At 42.4% G+C, this 9527-nt stretch overlaps 2 pseudogenes; one reads left to right on the forward strand and one right to left on the reverse strand.

The window, feature by feature from the left end:
- Window positions 1-181: 181 nt before the first annotated feature.
- On the forward strand, window positions 182-1963 carry LOC102438189 (annotated as a pseudogene).
- Window positions 1964-6590: 4627 nt separating this feature from the next.
- On the reverse strand, window positions 6591-7490 carry LOC111824325 (annotated as a pseudogene).
- Between the last annotated feature and the right edge of the window lie 2037 nt (window positions 7491-9527).

The following is a 9527-nucleotide window of genomic DNA, read 5'->3' on the forward strand; positions in this document are numbered from 1 at the left end:
ACCCCAGGGCCTGCTGCTGGCTGGTGGAGAAGGCACCCATGGCAGACCCCCGGCGCTGATGGGTTTGGACCTGGGATGTCACTGGGGCAGCCCCTCCCCACTGCTCCGCGGGGCCTGCTCGGCCACTGCTCCCTGCGCTCCTCCGCTGCCCCTCCTCGGACTCTGGGTCACCCTTGCCTCTCTTCATCCCAGTCCCGGGCGAGCAGCGTTGGGTTTATGTCTTTATTCGACGAAAACGAGCCGTTGCACAGCCATTGGTACTTGTACTGGGGGAATAGCGCATACAAGCAAGGGGCTTACAGCCTCAGTGGCGAAAACTTTTTCATGTCAGAGACCGAGAACTCTTGCAGTTATATCATCCCTTCTTCTCCAGACGGAAGGTACCAAAAAGTTGCAATCAAAGATCTCTTCATCTTATTGATAAAGCCACCAATAAGCCACAATGTCTGTCAACGTCAACCGCAGCGTGTCAGGGCAGTTCTATTGCTACAACATGCCCCGCCTGATGGCCAAGGCTGAGGGCAAAGGCAATGTAATCAAGACAGTTATGGTCAACATGGTTGATGTTGCAAAGGCGCTTAACCGGCCTCCAACATATCCCACCAAATATTTTGGTTGTGAGCTGGGAGCACAGACCCAGTTTGATGTTAAGAATGACCATTACATTGTCAATGGATCTCCTGAGGCGAATAGGCTGCAAGGCATGTTGGATGGATTCATTAAAAAATTTGTTCTTTGTCCTGAGTGGGAGAATCCTGAGACAGAGCTACATGTCAAACCAAAGAAGCAAACAATAGCCAATTCTTGTAAAGCCTGTGGTTATCGAGGCATGCTTGACACACATCATAAACTCCACACATTCATTCTCAAAAACCCACCTGAGAACAGTGACAGTAATACAGGAAAGAAATAAAAATAAAAATAGGAAGGGCAAAGATAAGGAAAACGGCTCTGTGCCCAGCAGAGAGACACCACCACCACCACCATCAAATGAAATCAGTCCTCCACCTGCTGTGGAAGAAGAAGAGGATGATGACTAGGGGGAGGATACCACTGAGGAAGCTCAGAGCACAGAATGGATGAAATCAGTGGCCATGCAAACGTTCTAACACGCCCTAATTGGTTTGGCTCAGTGGATAGAGCGTCGGCCTGCGGACTGAAGGGTCCCAGGTTCGATTCCGGTCAAGGGCATGTACCTTGTTTGCGGCATATTCCCAGTAGGGAATGTGCAGGAGGCAGTTGATCGATGTTTCTAACTCTCTATCCTTCTCCCTTCCTCTCTGTAAATCAATAAAAAATATTTTAAAAATGTTTTAAAAATCAATAATATATATATTTTTAAAAAGTTCTAACACTCAGTGATGATTTGGAAAGAACTGTCGAAGAACGGGCCAATATCCTGTTTGATTTTGTTAAGAAAAGGGAAGAAGAGGGTATTATCGACCCATCGGACAAATAAATGGTTGCTGAAGCAGAAATATTGGATGTAAAAGCTATGGGACCTCTTCTTTTGACTGAAGTTCTTTCTAATGAGAAGATTAGAGAACAGATTAAAAATACAGGCGCCATTCCCTACTATTTTGTCACAACAATAGAAAAGCTCAACCTTCCTCGTGGTTCGGAGTGTGTGGCAGCAGTGCCTCAAGCTCAGCTCATCTCCAAGGTTCCACGTGTCTTGAAGGAAATGTATGACGCAGACCTTTTGGAAGGAGAGGTCATCATCAGCTGGTCAGAAAAGGCCTAAAAGAAATATGTTTCAAAAGAACTTGCCAAAGAGATTCGTGTCAAAGCAGAACCATTTGTGAAGTGGTTGAAGGAAGCAGAGGAGAAATCTTCTGGTGGTGAAGAAGAAGATGAAGATGAGACTGTGGAGGTGGTGTATTCGAAGACTGCCAGGGTACTGAAAGTTGCAGCTGCAAAGTCTGATGACAAGGACGCTGGCATTGATATTGAGGCCATTTAAAGGGGTGGGTACAGCCCAGCTTATCTGTAATGCTGAGAATCTTTCTGCACCATCAGCCAGAGGTGCAACATGTATGTGCAAAAGCTAACATGGCTTAACATCATGCTACACTTTCTGCTCAAAACGTATTGCTGGGAGTGGTCTGTTGTAATTAAGCCCCAATGAGACACCTCGGGAGTCCATACACACATCAGTGAACAGATGTAGTTTGCTTATTTATAGCATGTTTCTTTTCGAAAAGTTAGTGGTGGACACATTTGGATCACATTATACAGTCATAAAAATAAAGATTGATTTGGTCATCTTAAATTTTTTGGTTCTGAATGACTTAAGCTGCTGAAGGAAGCAATTGGCTCCTTTTAAAAACACTGTACCATCATTTACCTGATAGGGATTCTTGGAGCTGGTTAGACACTATTAGGTGCTGAGACTATAAACAGGTCTTTAACAGAATGTGAGCATAAACTTATTTTTAACGAGGTCCCTTGGCCTGGCCTGCGGGGATCGGGCTGAAACTAGCTCTCTGACATCCCCAAGGGGTCCTGGATTGCAAGAGGGTGGTTCTTGGGTGATGCACCCCAGAATCAGGCTCCCTCCTCTCTGGTTCCAGGTGCGTCACCCGGAGAACTGCAGCTGCCAAGTCACTGCAGCTTGGCAGCTCCTGGGGTTGAGCGTCTGCCCCCTGATGGTCATTGTGCATCATAGCTACCAGTAGGGTGGTTGAATGGTCAGATGGTTGTTTAGGCTTTTATGTATATAGACTAGGGCCGTGAGGCTGCGGTAGGCACAGGGGCTGGTCTCAACCCATCCTCCTTGACCCCGCCCAGTCCCTCCTGCCACAGCCCCTGGTCCCCTGTCTGCTGGCAGCCCGGCTCCCGCTGCCGCCGCTCCCACGCTCTGAGGGCACAGAGCGATAGGGGCTGGTGCCAGCAGTGGCTGCTGCCCCGATCACCCCTCAGGAGCAGGGGGAGGTGGAGAAGCCCTCAGGGGCAATGGGGGCTGGCAGCTGCCACTCGCACCCACTGATGGCACCGAGTGATTGGGACTGGCGCCAGGCACTGGCAGCGGGTGCGAGCGGGGTCAGTGTTGGCAGCAGGTGGGAGTGCCAGGTGGGACTGCGGTACGTGGGAGCAAAGAATTTTCAGTAACCACCAGAGGCTCGCCCAGATGACATCGACTGGTACCCTGTCTTGGTCTGGTGCCCCCGCTCACCTGCTCTACCATCCCACTGTAGCCAATGGCCGCCATGTTCTGCACACGCCCCCTGTTGGTCAGCACATGTCATAGTAACCAATTGTTTGGTTGTTTGGTTGTTCTGCCATTCTGTCTATTTGCATATTAGCCTTTTGTTACATAGGATTATCTTATTCAGCCATTAAGAAATACAGTACTTTTTAAGTCTTATCTCTAGTCCCTCAAATTGGCATCGGTAATGTACATTCTTACCATGCCAAGGTGGACAGTGCAACGCCTTTATTTTACTACTAGAGGCCCGATGCACGAAATTCGTGCAAGGGGCTTGGCCCCTGCCACTGCTGCGGCTGCCAGCCTCTGCCTTGGCCCCCACCGTGGCGGCGGTCACCTCGGCCCTTGCAGTCCCAGCTTCGTCCAGAAGGTTGTCCAGAAGGATGTCCAGTCTAATTAGCATATTACGCTTTTATTATTATAGAAGAGTAAAAATGACCTGAGTGTCCTATAAATAATTTTAAGAGCAGGTTTTGAAACTTGAATTTTTTTTTCCAGTTTACATACCCTTGCCCCAAATTGTAGTCTTTGAAGTCATATGCATTGCAAGTTGGATAAGCCAGGAGAATTATTAACAAACTAGAGGCCCAGTGCATGAAATTCATGCACAGGTAGGGTCCCTAGGCCTGGTCAGTGATCAGGGCCGATCAGGGTCTTCGGATTCCAGCTGGGGCCTCCCTCCCCCGGCTGCCGGCCACCAGCCACAGGCCCAGGCTGTCTTTTGTTTCGTGCCGCCCCCTGGTGGTCAGTGCACATCATAGTGATCAGTCGAACTCCCGGTCTCTCAGTGGCACTCCCGAGGGGACAATTTGCATATTAGGCTTTTATATATAGAGATAAGCATTTTATGTCTATGTCGCTGTTGCTTTGTGCTGACAGAAAGCTCAAGTTTTGAGGTATGATTAAATAGTAAGTTCTATGATTTTATTTGGGGGAAGAAGAAAAAGGTGCACTTAATGTCTAGCAAAAAAACAGCATAATTTTACAGCTTTTATGGTTTAAATTACAATTTCAACAATTTCAAAATGTTTAGACATATACTGTATATTTTGTTCAGTGTGGATTTTCCCTAATACTATGGCTTATTCTTTAATGCCTTTTACATTTGGACATATAGGTTCTGGCTGCTATCTTGCTAAAATTAGTGTTGCTATGCCTCAAGCTTGATTCCCTTCCACCCCCCCGCGCCCCCCCCTCCCCAAGAAATGTCTTATTTAAAAAGAAAACTAAAATTGTACTTCTAAGTCAGCCTATATTTTGGCAGGAGACTTGGGTGTCTTTTATTTCACATTGAATATAGTTGGACACTCATGAAGTCTGGTGATGGCCACTGAATACAGGTGATTAGGGGCTGGCCCAGTCCATCCTGGTCTTTAGATTTGGAAATAACTTCTTGTGAATTCTTTGCCCCCAAAAGATTATCTAAATGCACTTGTTAAGGGTTTTGAGAACTTGTTGCATTTATTCCTTTCCATTAAAAGTGTTCTAAGGGAATCAAGAATCACGGGATTTGTTTTATTTGGAGCATGGGCTTTCTTCATTCACCTCTGATTATAATGAGACCTTAACAAATGTATGTAAAATTTTTTTCACATTGAAATTATACAAACAATGATATAATAAAATCTTGCTAGCTTGATATTTTAACACATTGCAGACCAGTAGTTTTATTGTTAGCTTTACCCAGTAGCCAGATAAGTTTCTATTGAACAAGTACAAAAAACATTTCACATAAATGTTAACGCTTTAAAATTAAATACCCATTGCATTTTAAAGTTACATATTACATGTTCTTACAAGCTAATATCTTTTTAAAGTATGATACTTTGTAGAGCACTGTGTAATGTGAAGCGAGAATTCTCGTGATCTGTCCACAATTTAAGAAATTAAAATCTAGTAATTTTACTGGAGAGAGAATGAATTAGTCTCCAGCTGCCTTTTGATAGATTTTGATGAGAGTGAAGCAGAAACTATATCTGGAGGGAATGTGCTTTGTCACACCAAAGAGAAGGGTTTTGCAAATTCACGTCTCACCTAGGTTTCAAATTCTTTGTCATTGGCTAGTTGCTGTCATTATCTGAAATCCTATAGGAGATACTGGTGGCGTAGACCAAGTTGCACTCAACATACCCAGTGTCAAGCTAATGAGGTTCTGTTACAGAAGCTTCTGTTTTGTTTTGTTTTCCTTTTAACCTGAAGGAAACTATGTTTAGGGCTTCTAAACACTAAATAAAATTTTGGCATAGACTGGTGTTGAGTCTGGTGCCAAAATCCCAATAGATTGAAATCCACATGAAAATGTCATTCACAGAGAAAAAAATTTTTTAAAATGTACAATACTGTTAAGTATATCCACATTTTCACACCCAGAGATTTTTCATTGTATGAAACAACTGCCTTCCCCTTCCTAAGCCCCTGGCACCCACTTCTCTGCTTTCTGTCTCTTTGAATTTGACCACTGGGGGTACCTCATAAAAGTGGAATCCTATAGTATTTGTCTTTTTGTGACTGGCTTGTTTCACATAGCATAATGTTCTTAAGGTGCATCCATGTTGTAACATGTGCCTGAATTTCCTTCTTTTCCCCCCTTTTATTGTTTGAAGTATTACATATGTCTTCCTTTCCCCCGATTGACCCACTTCCTTCTTTTTTTAAAGCTGAATAATAGTTCATCATAGGGATAGATCACATTTTATTTACTCATTCATCCCTTGGGGGACACTTGGATTGCTTCCAGCCTTTTGCTGTTGTGGATACTGCTGTTAGGGGCACGGGTAGGCAGATATCTCTTTGAAACCCTGCTTTCAATTCTTTGGATACAATAACAGCTCCCCATCTCCCCAGAAAAGATGGCGAAAGGAAACCTCAAGCCAGCCAATAATTGAACCTGGAATCTTCTGATTCATATTCAGAAGGGTTATCCGTTGAGCCACTGGCCCTACCCTTCAGTTCTTTTGGATAGATACTCAGAAGTGGAATTGCTGGATCATACGGTCATTTTATTTTTAACTTTTTGAGAAACTGCCATACTGTTTACCACGGAGGTTGCACCGTTTACATTCCCACCAACAGTACACAGGGTTCCAGTGTTTCCACATCCTCTCTAGCACTTTTTTCCCCTTTCTTTTTGATAATAGCCAACCTAACTGGTGTGAGGTGATATCTCATCGTGGTTTGCTTTGCATTTTCTTAATTATTAGTAATGTTGAGCATCTTCTCTTTATTTATTTATTTTTTTATAGAGAACCCACAATTCAGTTTTATTCAGAGCAAAGAAAAAAGATACTTTTGATCAGACTGGAAGAAACTCAGCCATAGGTTTGGAATCTGTACCCCAACTACACATGCAGGAAGACCAATATTCTTGCTAATTACAATTGATTTGCTGCTGCATTTGTCTACTGTTTGCCTAATAGTAACAATTATAAACAGAGCAGTGCAACTAGTATTTGGAACAATCCTTACAGTGTTACAGTGTCAGGCACCACTTTTCACTTCCCTTCACACCACTGGTTCTCTCTGCGGACCTGGGCTTCCTCTTCTTCAGTAAAGGCATTTTTTATATTGACGGTCTTGCGAATCTCTTCAGGGGTTTCCCCCTTGATCATATTGGCAACAGTCTTGCATGTAACATCAAGCAAACCTTTGATGTCTAAGTAGTTTGCAGCCAGAATCAGTTCAAATAGTGTTCCTTGGTCAACTTTGAGGAACTCTTGGTCCCAAACAGGAATATCATCTGTTCGCTTTTCTTTGTTCTCATCATCCTCAGAAGGAGGAGGGTCATCCCTGTGGTGGGTGCACCACTGAATGAGCTTTTAAATATTGCTGCATTAACATTTGGTAGAGGAACTGGGTTGTCATCGCCTTCATCATCCATTCCCAAATCTTCTATCATGGTCTTTTTTTTTTTTTTAACATTTTTTAAAAAATATTTTTTATTGATTTTTTACAGAGACGAAGGGAGAGGGATAGAGAGTTAGAAACATCGATCAGCTGACTCCTGCACACTCCCTACTGGGTATGTGCCCACAACCAAGGTACATGCCCTTGCCTGGAATCGAACCTGAGACCCTTGAGTCCACAGGCCGATGCTCTATCCATTGAGCCAAACCGGTTAGGGCCTAACATGGCCTTGATAGTCACAGATTGTTTGGCAATTTCAACATCAACTTCAAATATCTCTCCATCAGAACTCTGCAATTTAATTGAAGGCATGGTGCTCGGTCTCAAGGAGAGAGTGGGCTGGAGGCTGACGAGAGCCGGGCAGCGTCAGCAGAACCAAAAGAAAGAGGTGGAGAACAAGGCCACTTACCGAGCATCTTTCCATAAGCTTGTTGCCCGTTTGTATATCCTCTTTGGAGAAATATCTAGTAAAATCTTTTGCCCATCTTTTAATTCGGTTGTTTTGTTGTTGAGTTGCTGGAGTTCCTTAAATATTCTGGATATGAATCCCTTACCATATATATATTTTTGCAAATATTTTCTCCCATCCCATAGGTTGCCTTTTCACTCTGTTCATTGTGTCCTTTAATACAAAGAAGTTTTAAATTTTGATGTAGTCCAAGTTATCCATTTTTGTTGTTGTTGTTGCCTGTGCTTTTGGTGTCGTATATAAGAAATCACTGACAAATTTAAAGTCATAAAGCTCTTTCTCTGTTTTCCTTTAAGAGTTAATAGTCATAGCTCTGTTTTACTCTAAGAGCTAATAGTCTTAGCTCTCATTATTAGATCTTTGATCACTTTGAGTTAATTTTTGTGTATGGTGTAAGGTAAGGGTCCAACTTTATTCTTTTGCATTTTCAGTTTTTCCAAACCATTTCTGGAAGAAACCGTTCTTTCCCCATGAATGGTCTTAGAACCCTTGTTGAAAACCATTTGACCATATGTGTGAGGGTTTATTTCTGGGCTCTCTATTCTACTCTGCTATTCTACATATCTGTCTTTATGCCAGTACCATGCTGTTTTGATTACTCTAGTTTTGTAATATGTTTTGAAGTTGGGAAGTGGAAGACCTCCAACATTGTCTTTTTAAAGTTTTCTTCGACTATTCAGAATCCCTTAAGATTTCAAATGAATTTTAAGACGCATTTTTCCATTTCTTAAAAAAAATGCCATTGAGACTCTGATAAGGATTACATTAAATCTGTAGATTACTTTGGGTAGTTTTGACATCTGAACAATATTAAGCCTTCCAATCCACGAACACAGGACGTCTATTAATTTATTGGTGTCTGAAGACACCAGTAAAGAAATGTCTTGTAGCAATGTTTTGTAGTTTCCAGTAATACAAGTTTTGTACCTCCTTGGTTAAGTTTTTTATTTTATTTTTTGATGCTATTGTAAATAGAATTGTTTTCTTAATTTCCTTTTTCCAATGTTCATTATTAGTCTATAGAAACAACTTATTTTTGAGTGTTGATGTTTGCAACTTTGCTGAACCCATTGATTAACTCTAACATTTTTTTTTGTTTGCTTATTTAAGGGAATCATTAGGGTCTTCTACATATAAGATGATGTTGTCTGCAAACAGAGATAACTTTACTTCTTTCTTCCCAATTGGATGCTCCCTCCCTTCTTTTTCATTTTCTTACCAAATTGCTCTGGCTAGCACTTCAAGTATTAAGTTGAATAGAAGTAGTGAAAACAGTCATCCTTGCCCTGTTCCTGATATTAGAGGAAAAACTTTGTCTTTCATCATTAAGCATGTTAGCTGTGGGCTTTTTACATATAGCCATTATTATGGTGAGGTAGTTTCCTACTATTCTTAGTTTATTGAGTGTTTATATCATGAAGGGGTGTTAAATATTATCAGATGATTTTTGGCATCAATTGAAGTAATCATTTGCTCCTCCACTCCCCACATTCTGTTAAGTGGTGTATTTCATCAATTGATTTTCATATGCTGAACCATCTTTGAATTCCAGGAATAAATTCCCGTTGGTCGTGGTGTATAATTTTTTTAATGTGCTGTTTTTAGTGATGCTTCTGCTCCATCCACATCCCTCTCATCTTCCCCAGCACCCCCAGCCCTCATGGTCCTGCCTCTGCTCCTGCTTGCAACTGTGCTAGGCTCCCCTGGCCTCCTTGCCTATCAAAATCTTCATCAATTTTTTTGCCCTAGCTGGTTTGGCTCAGTGGATAGAGAGTCAACCTGCAGACCGAAGGGTCCCAGGTTCAATTCCGGTCAAGGGCACATGCCCGGGGTTGTGGGTCCAATCCCCACAGGGGAGGCAGCCAATCAATGATTCTCTCTCATCATTGATATTTCTATCTCTCTCTCCCTTCCTCTCTAAAATCAATAAAAATATATTTTAAAAAT

This window comes from Myotis lucifugus, unplaced genomic scaffold (assembly GCF_000147115.1).
Source record: "Myotis lucifugus unplaced genomic scaffold, Myoluc2.0 scaffold_1176, whole genome shotgun sequence".
Lineage (NCBI taxonomy): Eukaryota > Metazoa > Chordata > Mammalia > Chiroptera > Vespertilionidae > Myotis > Myotis lucifugus.